This window comes from Varroa destructor, unplaced genomic scaffold, assembly GCF_002443255.2.
Source record: "Varroa destructor unplaced genomic scaffold, Vdes_3.0 BEIS01000003.1, whole genome shotgun sequence".
Taxonomy (NCBI): domain Eukaryota; kingdom Metazoa; phylum Arthropoda; class Arachnida; order Mesostigmata; family Varroidae; genus Varroa; species Varroa destructor.
Window position 1 is genome coordinate 29693016 of NW_019211456.1, and position 12966 is coordinate 29705981.

Sequence of the window (12966 nt, forward strand, 5' to 3'; positions counted from 1 at the left end):
CTCCCAGTACCTCGAGACATCTTTGTTCGTGATGGCCATTTTTATTTTTGTGTTCTATTTTTCGTATCGGCTATGCTAGGCGCCAATCATGGTTTCGAATTAGCCTCGAAACAAACAGTATGCGACGGTACTATTCGAACTTCTTTTCCGTCCTGATCGTATGACAGCAGCGACGATAGACATAAATAGAACCAGGTAAATCGAACGAGAGGCAACGTCTGATACAATGCGTTCTGAGAGAAAAGCTCCAGTCTAAGACAGTTGTACTGGTCGACTCGTTTCGTAGTGGAAACGATCACAAAAACCATCGATTCGTGAATGCCCAGTGGCAGTATAATTGTACCTTCACAATCGATGTGCTATGCTAATAACGCTCGACAATGCTCGCAGCTGGAAATGTACACTGGGGCTGCTCTCCGTTGCCAGTAAAGACGCTGATTATGGTACGAAAAAAATATGACGTCAACACTAGCCATGAAGATGATGGTCTGGGTACGTGCTACGATCGCCATTACCACAGCGACTTCTACAACTGCAACATCGATGATATGTCACTTTTTGTTCTGTTGAATCCACCCTTCCTCAATCAGATGTTGCCAGATTATTTACTCATTTATTCATTCCGCTAAACGGTTAGGCAAGCAGCATGGCTGTTTACGTGTCAGGTGACTGACATTATCATCATGGCGTTGCTGGTCGTCATGTCCAGTCGCTTCCAGAGCTGTAGTTGAATAATATTTTAAGCTATGAAGATTATTTATGAATATTGATCTCGGTTGGTAACAAGCAAGCCGTGTTGTTCAATAGCCCATCACTTCAATTGATGTTACTGTGGAGAATATTATAGGGTGAAGCTTTTCGTATCAAAAGCTAAGCATTGGCTGCACTTTTTCTTCACGCCAATGCGTTCGTTCTCTTATTATGCACATCGCCTACTGCGTCTCTCGGGTGCGATGGACGTATTTGCTTATCGTTTCGTGTAGCCACGGATCCAACGTACGGCGCAGTCTGTCCGTGGCAATAACAAGCACAGTAATAACGCTGAGACGCGCTCTTGAGTTGATATGTGCATGTGAGAGTATGCGCGCTGGCCGTCTGTAGAGCTAGCCCGGAAAGCGCCGCAACCCTGTCCTGACGGCGCAGCAGCTAACCGTCAGCTGCTGCCACTACCTCCTGTTTCTCCTCAAACGAATGCGCTTCTCTGATCTTGGCACTCGGATGGATGGATGTCAGTGTTGATGATGCTGATTCTGCTGCTGGTGTCAATGCAGACGATGATCGTGTATGTCGAAGTGCTTGCCTCTAGCTGACTGCTAGTGGCGATCGTTGTGTTGCAGCAGCAGCAGCAGCAGCAACAGCAACAGCAACAGCAGCAAAGCAGATTGCTACTGCAGCTTTTGGCGGTGACAAAGACGTCACTTCATTTTCTACATTGTATTTATCTTCCAATACTATTTATCTTGAAAGTCGAATGCAAGGCTACAGCGGGAATGCAAAAGAACCAGCCCAACGGCGGCAGCAGTTTTCCTTCTACTGTGTCTGTATGTACGAGTGAACCGAACACCACTGCCATCGTCCGTTGCCGCATCGTTCACGAACTAAAGCCGAAATAAAGGTGCCCATTAGCAACAGCAGCAACAGCAACGCGATTGCCATCATCAGCTCGTTTTGAAGGGCGTAGCAAAAGCAGAGGGTGTCAGCCGCACGGACCAACGCTGCTGCTGCTGCTGCTGTTACTCAGAGGACCGACCAAATGGTGAAGGTGTTGCCGGTAGTATTCTCGTAACTCAACACCATTGACATTCACGGCGACGACAACTGCTCTCTGCTATCTTCCGTCGTCGGTTAATCGGTCTCTTCATTGAATTACTTTCGCTATTGCGCTTATGTTCCCCCGTAGCCGTTGTCAACGTTGACGCTGTAAGTGTATAAAGTTTTAACGAATGCGATTCGCTACCTTTTCTATGCTCTTGGTACTGATGTTCTCTTCCGTTGGGGTAGCGTAGACGCTGCCTAATTCCAGATGCGGTTTCTGGTCATTGCTAGTACGGAGGAGGCCGACGTGTTCATGCGAACGTTGGTCCTGCTGTTATTGCTGACGGCCGCCGCGGGCTGTCAAACAAGCAATATCCACAGCCGTAATGTTATGATATAGCAGCAATTAATGGTGACCAATACACGCGATGCTGGTTAGCTGAGACGCCGGACGAAAAACTAGATATACATATATACTAGCTGGTCAGGATAAGGTTTGTAGGTTACAGTTGAATGTAAACAAACGTATTTATTCGTATGTGCCTGTTATTGGTTTACAACCGAAACCGAAATTGTCTACAAGCCAATTTTTGAAACTACTATTCTCTAAACTACGAATCATTTTCTAGTCGTGAGTGGGAATGAAGCGATATTGATACGCCTAGAATCCTCGCGGTCTCGAGCATCGCCATCTCGTCACACATCGAAAAAAGTAAATCGCGACCACAGTGGGCCGTAATTTACGTACATATAGTCTGCATATCTTCGAAATAAGCAGTTGGAAAACAACGACGTAGGTATCCAAATTATAACTTTTCTCTGCGTACCTAATTGTGAATAAGTCTTAACTGTTTAACGGAGTTCCATCGCTTGTGCATTTGCGTGCCTGTGTACGCAACGTCCCCAAGTCGTTCGTTCAGCGCCAGCTGCACTTATCGCCGTTTGTCACGTTTCGACCCTGTTGGCCCGCCACGATTCAAAAATCGCACATAGATTTAATACGCGGCTAAATGCTACGTATTACAATTATGCTATTAGTAAACAAGCCAATACTGCCACTTGTTCGTTTTTGACTGTCCGCATTTTCATTGTTGTCGGCGTGTCCATCTGTTAGCTGCTGCACGATTACCCTGTCCCTGAAGAGAATGCAATTGATTCGTGTTACACAATAGCCTTTACGTCCGCAAACAGCGAACATATTTTACCGCACTTATAGAAACCTGTTGGCTTGTTTGACTATCGACAGTTTCGTCTGTGACGCAGTGATGATGTGGCATTACACACGCTATTACGTCACCGATATTTGAAGACTCACCTTAAGAGTCGAATCGTGCTAAAGGCAGACTTGTCTAAAATAGGCTAACAATCCAGGCAGCAGTGAACGAATGAACAAATCTGATCTTGTTACGAAAATTGGCGCCGACTAGCATGCCAATAAGCTATTGTATGTAAACCGGCTCAGTGGCAATGAGTCGTCTCGTCACTGATGCTTCTCTTTTAGTGCTTATTTTTCTTTGTTAAATGGCAAATAGGTTGACCGAGATTACCAGATTTGCTGCTACTGCCGCTAGTGCAAGTCTCTCCTTCAGCCGCACTAATAATAAGCAGAAAAGTAAAAAGCAGAACGATGACGTAGAAAATTCCGATTAGCGGAAGCTTAATTTAACTACTCTCTCCAAAAGGCAGTCTCTTTACTCGTAAAGGCTTGTTCGACAGCGGTGCAAAGGATGGACCCATTCACTTGGCTTAGTCACCCTGTTGCACGTTATTTCGTGCACCCGACCCCCACCCCCACCCCCAGTTGTCCCTGGCCGCCCCGATTTCAACCAGTTCCGTCGTCGACCTAAGCAAATTTTTTCCCCAACGGTATCAATCCTTTTGCATGATGATCAATGCCACTTCAGCCAAGTGTTTGTCGGTTTACCTGCCCGCTTGCTCACATTCGCCATTTGTAGCTGGAGAAAGGCGAAAACCAGAGACGATTCAACGCACATTGAATGACATCGGGCGGCAGCAAAACGAGAGTGGGAGAAAAATGGTCGGGTACTTGGGCCGCTTGGGCGGCGGCATGCCGCCGTGGGAGGTCGCTTCTATGATACCCTTTCAATAGAACAACGGCAGCAGCGCCACCACCGGCAGCAGGCATACATGTATAAGTGGCCATATCACTTATCTGTATGTACCTGGGATAGTGCTAATACCCGATGACGACGGCAGCGGCGGCAGTGGTGGCCGAGGAAAAAACTTGTTGACGACCCAGTGCGTCTGCTGCTGTTGATATCATTATAGCTGTCGTCATTGTCGTCGTCGTTGCTGCTGCTGCTGCTGCTGCTGCTATTGGGGTTGAAGCAGTGGGTTTAAAACCGATAGACGTCAGTTTATGTCGATGTGGGTTATTCCAATACACGTTGGGACGTTGCGAATAGACAGCTGATCGAAATATTTTTAGTTAGACAGACTTAGGCCGTTTCTTTTTGTGATAGACGCTAATTGGTCCTAGCGCGGCGCTTTGGCACAATCAGTAAAACTTTTCATGGATAACTTTCTTTCTTCTTGTTTTTTGACCCTTTCTTGCACAATCAGCAATCTTGTACAGTATCATTTCAGAAACTGAGATTAGTTGTAGTGTTCTATTTGTCACTACAATATTCTAGATGATAAATTTTTCCCCTGCATCAATGGAATTCTTTTTCGACCCTTGTTTGGGTAAATTCGCCGCGCGCCTTCCTGCCTTCGTTCTATAAAACCAAAATGATGTTATTTTAATACCACCCAGGCGATCTTCCTAGTAACGTTCACGATTCCACTCCGTATTTTTCTCCTCCTTTTACCTTAACCAACCAGACAGGTCTATCGTAAACTATCCATCTATAATACAGATTTATACAGCCGTACGTTTGTGTGATTATCTGTATAGTGTCGGACGCATAGGCTTTGCTCGAACAATCCTCGACCCTCAGCAGTTTGGCCCGGTGAGTCGCTTCTTTGCCGTCGACCCGGTGCCAGTCACCGGTCAGGACAAGGCTGCCTGCTATTCATCTGTCATTGCTGTTACTGTTTTTGTTTCTTTCTCCGTTTTATCATTCTCGCGTTGCTGGCTACTACCAAAGTCGACAAGCCGACTGTGACCCGACGGCAAGTGTCACGACCGCTGCCGTCGCAAGCCCAGCGCTATTTTAGTCGCCACCAATTGCTAGCTACCACTGTTGCCGTTGCTCGCAGGCAGGAGCATTAGCGTCGACACCATCCGATCGAAGTAGCGTCATCGATATCAGCATCAACAGCAGAGCGGTGGAAATATAATCAGCAATGCGTCCTTTATCTCTGCTTTTCTGTCAGAAGTTGTGTATCTGAGGGCTCAGGCTTGTTGCTTGCTTGCTTAACAAAGTACCGGCAGCCAGACATGCCCGTTGTGTCTGTGAACAAACGCTGTTTGAATGCGCTATTATGTGTTTAGCTCTAAGCATGTGTGGGTCTCTCGATATATTTGTAGATGTCTTTTTTGTGCGCATGTATTTGTACTTGAGGCTGAATCTGTCAGCTCGAGGATCATCAAGAGCTACAAATAGACAAACTTATAGGTATGTGGAGAGACACAGCCGTTCGGCAATTGGATCGGATAAGATAGCATTTGTCATGTTTGGATTGACTTTGCCGCCATCGCATGAAAAAAGATGTGACGATTCTTAGTCTTTCTTTCTCATCATTGTAATGCTGTCTAATTGTGTCGCGTGTAAGCGACGAAATCGCCGCGTATGGGCCTTGCTCTCCACACTCGCTTTCTGCCGCACCCTATTCTTAAGCCAAATCCTGGCAGCTCGCTTCCAATGAACATGAACGGCACAGAGGGAGGGGCAACAGCCGCCCAACCGTCCGACAACAACGGCGGCTCATATCATCGGAGTCATGATGATCACAATAAGCAGCAGCGCCGCAACAACAAAAACAGCAGCGGCGGCGGCGGCTCATCTTTACTGGATCTTTTAGAGCAAAACCGCGACTTGCGCAATAACAACACCAACAGCGTACACGATACCTAATAGATCTCAACTTACTATTTATTATACGAGAGCTGTAATGTGACAACGACGCGGACCCCATCTTCGTCCTGTAACAAGTAATCGCTTAAAGACAATAAGAAGAAGCACGAGCTAAAGGGAGTCGACCTGGCAGCGGCCAGGTGAGTTAGTTAGGCTACTACCGCTCGGCTAACGGGAGCAAAAAATATCATTGGCACGCTACTGCTGTGGACGATGGCTCCCCGTCCCGTCGTCACAGTGACACTACTCTGTCACTGCCGCTGTTGCCGTCATCGCTTTTTACAAACAATGTCGATATTTCTACGCTTGCCTTGGTGCTGCCACTGACGTCGATGTTGCTGGACCTGGTTTCGTTACTGCTCGTTGGCGCTGCTTGTACCGCCAAAGTGTGATGTTCCTGGTGAAATGCGCGTCGAAGATGAACTTAAGGGACTAGTACGGAGCCACACGTTTTCAACTGAATCCATGCAGAGAGTATCTAACAACAACATCAATAGTAGTGCATCGGGGACAGAGACAGCGACGTTCTTTCGTACCGACGATCGCGGCGGTGACGAAGGCTAGGACGAAAAAGAAGATACCAACGCGTTTCGTTTGCCGCCGCCGCTGCTGCCTCCGGTCAACGTTGGCTTAGCGGCAGCGCCAACCGGCACCGATAACTGTGCTGATGATTCGAGGAAGAAAGAGAAGTCGAAGCAAAAAATAGAGGACGATAGTGGCCGCGACAGCGGCGGAGATGACGGCGACTCCGCCGTCGATGACGAGCAACACGAAAAAGAAGAACGGGCTATAAAACAGATAAAAAGAGCGAAAAGCGAAAAGACGAAAACGCGAGGACCAGCAACGCCGCCACGATTAACAAACAGGAGGTTGAGAAGGAGGAGGGGGCTACCGGCGACGGTCGAGATTTTTCTTCGTCATTTCATCGTTATCGTTGTTGTTGTTGTCGTCGTCGTTGTCGTTAAAGAATCCGGAGAACAAGACACATGGAGGTCGTTGGTCGCCAGTCGGTGGCCGCCGGCCGCCGATTAGCTGATTGCCAATCTTCCTCTACCGCTGCTCCTCTGACCGATTTCGCTATAATGGCATCCGTATTAGGTTCGCTGATGTATTGACGCTGCGGTCAATCGATCCATCCACCCGCGAGATTCTACCAGCTCCACTTTTTTTATACTGAGCTAATACTGTTGTGCTTATATGGCTTAGGTATAGTGTGTGCATATGTAGACTGTTGCTATATTTATTTCACTTCGATGCTATATGTTGTTTGCTATCCGGTTGACTAAGCTACCAGTTGTAAGGTTGCTTAAGGCTAATGGTGGTACATTCGCCGCCGCCGCCGCCAATGCATCATAAATTCGAAAGAGGACGCGAGGAATATTATATAAAATGATTATATCTACTTGTCGTCCTCTTGACGGTAGCGATACTTTGCTATTAGTTAATGGATATCTATCTTCTTGTTGAGCCGCCCCCTTTTGCGAGCTTTGCATGCCCGAGCATGCTGCTGCTGCTGCTGCTGCTGCTGCGTGTATCTATATGCTTGCCTGCCGGTAAGTGTATCGTTTCCGCTGTTCGCTCGTTTTATTCGTCAATTTTCTGCCTAGTTCGACTCATTCGGCCGTAAAAATGGTTGCCATTGTGGCCGCTGCCATTCCGATTTAGCAGACATTACTGCTTTGACGCTGCTGTCGTTGTTGTCGATAATAACTGAGTCAGTAGAAGCGATGCTGCTGTTGCCATCAGTCTGTCCATCGCCAACGCTAGAAGTTGCTTGTTTTGAGCTGGCACCGGCACCAGCACCATGATTGCTTTGTCTCTTTCACTGTCTGCTCTTCGCTTCGGCCTATTCCCTTTGGCATCGACCTGCAGCGCCGGAGGGGTTTCATGTTGACTTCTTCTGCTACAATACTTAAGGATGGCGCTGTTTCTGTCGATGCAGCCACTACGAATGCCTCTGTCGTCGTTGTTGTTGTTCCTGTGGTATTTTAACTTTTAAGGACGGTTGCCGGAGAGGAAGGCGTTGGCTTTGACAGCGTAGCCAGCCATTGGTGCTATACGACTGACGCTGTGTGTCTGGATCTATGTGAAGGAGAATGCAAGGGTGAGTGTTCTATCTACTTGAGGTGCTTGCGTTCGTCCTCCGTCCGTCGATAACATTGCCGCTATGATAATTGTAATGACGACTGGGATGACAGCCGCACAGTTGTTACTGTCGTAGTGTTAACCACACTACAGATGCCGAAGTTGCAACATGGGCTCTGCCGGTTATTTCGCTACTGGCAACGGCCATCGACACATCACCACTAGGCCTTGGTGGGGGTACATGCATGTTCCCCTCTGTTCTTTAACCAGTCGCGTCTACCAGCGGGGACGGACACAAACAGGGACTAAGACAGACGGCGCTACACACACACTCAGCCAGACACACACGCACGCACGCACGCACATACAGACGTACGCAGGCACATGCTCGAGCAGAAATAGGACTGGGCAGAGACAAACATTCGGAGAAGCCATAGGTACAAGCCCATTCATTTACGCACGGCTTTACACAGACTAACGGGTCATATGTACAAGGTCTCCTAGACCCACACAAATCGCCGCATATCTGAAGCGATATACACTAAATATATGTGTATATATATATAGTTTTCGGGACGTGGACGATGCCAATCGCAACTCCGCAGCGATAAACACATGCACACAGACGACGACGGCGACTGAATCCAGTGGCTGGAGTGACCATGTTAACAACTCTTCCAAAACAATAGAAGAGGCTATAATCAGAAGAAAAAAGCACCGTTTGTGCTAGTAATAACAACAAGAGGAAAAAGGAAAACTGTTGATGTGGTTATATGTATGTAACGTAGAATGAGATGAGCGTAAGAATCTTATACAACACAGGACAACACTAGTTGAAAAGCGGCGCACTCGTAAAATGAAACCGGCAAAACACCGGCAGTTTTTCGCCGATTTCGCATTGGCAAACAAGTTCCAACGAACAGACAGCCCCCATGACATTTGTAGCCGCAATTCAATGTGTGTAAAGACTATTGCTACGACGGATACTTCGTCGAATTATGTAATTAGCCCTTGACAATTATTTTTTGTTCTTTAGATTTTAATGTTTGCATTATCAGCAGCATCGAGGAGACACTCATCGGACTTGATTCCCTGTTGGAGTGGCAGTAGGCGCACTCATAAGGGATCAACCCAGCAATCTGTACAAACGGCCATTGCGGCAGCGTAACAATTACGTTGATCGCAACGCTGCTCGTCGCAGTAGTAATTAGTGATACAACGCCAATAAAAAGAATCGTGCTAATACAATTTGTATGATTATTGTCTGTGCTTGAATGTGTGTGCGTATGTATTTAGGCACAAATGGTCGGACTCTCACTGGCTCTGCCACTATTCAACAACGCTAATTATGGAATAATTAAAGTGGACCACATCAGCCAGCTTCGGTAAGCTGCCCTACCAATACCGGCTCGAACAACACTGTGGCCGAAGATGCACCGCTAAGTGGCGCCTCCATCACAAAAAGTCGTTGGCAAAAAAATACATACAATAGGACTTGATAATAAAATCACGCTAATTTTCTAGAAGCGATGCTACGCTTTGCCAGATAGTGGCTATGACCATATAGGCTGCGAAGAAGACTACGGCAATCGTGCTGGAAGCAGTGATAATCGCTATGGTGACGATGACGATGATAACAACAGGCCAGCGTTTTAGATTATACGTAAACACACATTTCATTCAGCTGTCGACGTTTATCATTTCTTATGCTTTCCTGAGCGCTACGTCTCCCCCCGTCCCACTACAACCTTGCCCCTGTGCTCCGTTCGTAGCTCCGATTTGTTGTTGAAAAATTTCTTCATTCGTCTTTGGAGTTGCGACGGCTGTTGGTGCCTTGTGATCAATTTGCCCGCCGCGGCAGCACATGGTGGCAATGACGGCGGCTTGTCGTCGTAGTCGTAGCAGTGTTCCTCGTGTTTTGGGCAAGTAGTTATCGCTCTATGAACAGCAGTAGTCGTCATCGACGCAGTTCATTGTAATTATTGGTGTCGTGAGCGCTGTTGTCGTCGTCGTCGTCGTTGTCGTCGTCGTCGTCGTCGTCGTCGTTCGTTTAAGCCAATGCATCTCCGTCGATCCTGCGGGGGGGCCTGACGGTCAACGAGCAGCAATCGCACGATTAACGTTTCGAGTTGCGACCGCCACTAACGGTTGAGGCTGCTGTTTCTGAACAGTCGCGACCACTGCTCACGGCGTCGCTATTGAAACCGGCTACAGCAGAGGAGCTGCCTGTCGTTCGCTCCGCGATCATTCGTTGTTACTTTGATTCACCGCCTTGTACAAGCAGTAGTTGTAGTAGAAATAGGAAAGTGGTTTTCAGCGGATCACCATTGCCACCGCTCGCATTGCCTACATGGTAGAGGCTAGGAACTACGATGGCTTGCCACTAGCACAATCAGGACACTATTCAGGCAGCAGCGGTAGTCTGGCAACTCGGGGTTGGTTAGCTGGCGACGGAGTGACCGACCAAATTGGCGGGCCGATCGAATAGCCTAGCACCGCAACAATAACTTAGTCATCTCGTATCGAAGATATTATGCTAGTTACGCTGGATATGAGCGCTCACTGCGTGCATATGAGTGCTGCATTCAGCAGCAAGCAAACTTGTAGAAGACGTGCTTCTTGATGTGCTTTATCTAGTCACTGTTGCTGCTACGATTTCTAGCCTGTGAAGCCTGACTGATGGGACTAATGGGGGTAACATCTGACTGATCTAGACAACGAAGAAAAACGAACGGCAAGCAACGTCTCTTGCTGCGTTGGGTCTCGCCGTGGTTTGCAGCGCCAGCGATGGAGCTCATTAAGCAGTAGCGCTCCATAGATTTTTGGACTCGCTAGTCTTCGTTGGTCTTCTCGGGGCCCGTCTCTTTCTTATATTGTACACATCCACACAGACCCACACTCACACATATATATTCGGTGGCATGTAACGCGCGGGTGGCGCTACCGAACCCACCGGTCGACCAACTGAATTGGGGATGTAAAATATCAAAAACAAATACTTCTATATGCTCTGATTGCATGTAAGATGTCCTTATGATTTTCATCCTTTCGACAGTGAACAATAGTTATAACGAGAAGAAGCAAGACAATTGATTTTGGCAGCGGGCAACAGTAACGGTGGCCAACCAATATGACTTTTAGATATATGGCGCAGAGAAAATTGACAAGTGCTCTAGAGATACTACTATAAATATCACTATGAGCATTCTCATCTTCTAATAGATAAGAAGGCTTGTTTATCGCATTCTACCCGAGTGTCCAGTAAGCCCGAGTTGCTGATAAAGCTTATATAAGAGTTCTTTTACCGAAAACAGGTTACACCCTACGGGCAAGCGAAATCGAGTGCCGCAAATGGACAGTCGGCTGGCTATTGCATGCACAGATATCGCCTTAGTGAGCAATAACATAGACGGTAACGGCACAAATGGGAGACGTGCACAGATTGTTACTACGGCGAAGAACCTTTGCCTGATAGAGCCGCTTGCGTTAAATGTAGGCATTTCCGATATTAACAACCACAGCGGTACAATCACTTCTAGTATAATAGCCATAATTTCCCATAATAATACAGGCGAATAAACTATAATTTCCTAATAGTTATCCTGTTTTTGCAGATGAAGTTTTGCCGTTACGATAACGATCGCAGAAAGAAGTAGATATATTGTTAAATGATCGTGATCAACCTGAGCGGCTCTACATGGCGGTTTCGTCTGTCGTTAACTTCAAACGTCGCCGGGTTTTTTCTCTATGGAATAGTCACACGCGTGTTTTTTGAAGCAGTTTAAATACAATGGAGCGAGTTAGCTTGCGCTAGATAATACGGCGGGCGTTCACAATGTCAGCCCTTCATTTATAACAGTATCAGATGCTATAGGTCACATACACTAATAATTGTTGTGAACTACTTTAAGATATATGTTAGTATGAAGCAGCGCGAGAAAGACCGCACTAACGCTACGTAATAGCTAACAGCTTCACAAAGCCACTGAGTCATCAATCGCTCCCCTTTAATTTTTCGTATCAACTAAACGTTTACCTCGTACCATTTCATCCCTAGATCCAGCCACTGCTATTCCGGCATAACCAAAATCCTACACAACTATGCATTGCGATGCTTCAGTGTAATTACATTTATGACATACCTGTGGCTATCAATGACCTAGCAACGTTCATGTAGCCGTGCCATTGATTCGCGTGACGAGTTTATCTTGGCTCGAAACTTATTAGCTCTTCACGTGTGGCCAAGGCAATAGCTGGGGCGACGCGCGCTGTTGTCAGACAAAGCGGCCTTTTATGAGCTAGGGACAGTTGAAAAGGAAGTACAGGAGATGCCAAAATGGAAAAAACACAGGGCAACTCCGCAAGCCAATGTCATCGTCGGCGGCACCGCTGACGTCACGTAAGCGACTATAGCAGACAGAAGAGAAAAGAGTGTGGGCAGAACGGAACCGGCGAAATAACGATAGTGAACGCAGTGACCAGTTCACGACGCGGGGCTTTCAGACAAAGCCTGCTTCGTATAGCAAAACGACTTAGCTAGTTGTCTTAGTATGATTTCAGCAATCAAATCAACAAATGCAACTTATAGCTTGCGAACAAGCAACGAGTATACGACACATAGATATCAAAGGCTACTGACACTGAGGCCAGTCTGTCAGGTACACTTGTGCGTACGGCCCCGTGGGAGATTGTGAGATACGTAACAGCGATTTCGTAAGTGCCGACATCGCACGCCGAGAAAGGACCCTATTATATTAAAGACCAAAAGTTCAGAACCGGGAGAATTTATTAGTTTACACTTTCAATGTTTACTCACATAAAGAGCAAGTAATGAGCACCTATCGTTGGGAGAGCTCATGGATTAGTCTTTGATCTAGGGGCATGGCCGAATTGATATCTGTTGTTGCCCTTCTGAACCTCGAATAAAACTACTTATAACAATAAGTAGTCATAGCCCCCCGGCGCTCTTGTAGCGACAAACACACACTTCTCCAGACCATGAAAAAACCTTGCCTCCTAGTACAGCCAGTTCCTGACCATCCACCATCTGAACGAAACATAGATGTATGTAGTCGCTAATTTCTAT

The 12966-nt window shown here is 46.9% G+C and overlaps 1 protein-coding gene and 2 long non-coding RNA genes across 4 annotated transcripts in view; 2 read left to right on the forward strand and 1 right to left on the reverse strand.

The window, feature by feature from the left end:
* Window positions 1-12553, reverse strand: part of LOC147756783 (uncharacterized) — a 102094-nt gene extending 89541 nt beyond the window's left edge. For both annotated transcript variants that reach the window (XM_086982896.1, XM_086982897.1), the window contains exon 1: window positions 12023-12553. The gene's annotated coding sequence lies outside the window, so the exon portion shown is untranslated. The remainder of the gene's footprint in view (window positions 1-12022) is intronic.
* Window positions 1-12966, forward strand: part of LOC147756785 (uncharacterized) — a 35270-nt gene that overhangs the window by 18870 nt on the left and 3434 nt on the right. The window lies entirely within an intron of this gene.
* LOC147756786 (uncharacterized) lies at window positions 1788-9134 on the forward strand. The gene is made up of 4 exons (XR_015323252.1): window positions 1788-1920; window positions 2007-2249; window positions 2385-2548; window positions 7796-9134. It is a non-coding gene; the product is annotated as an uncharacterized LOC147756786 (long non-coding RNA).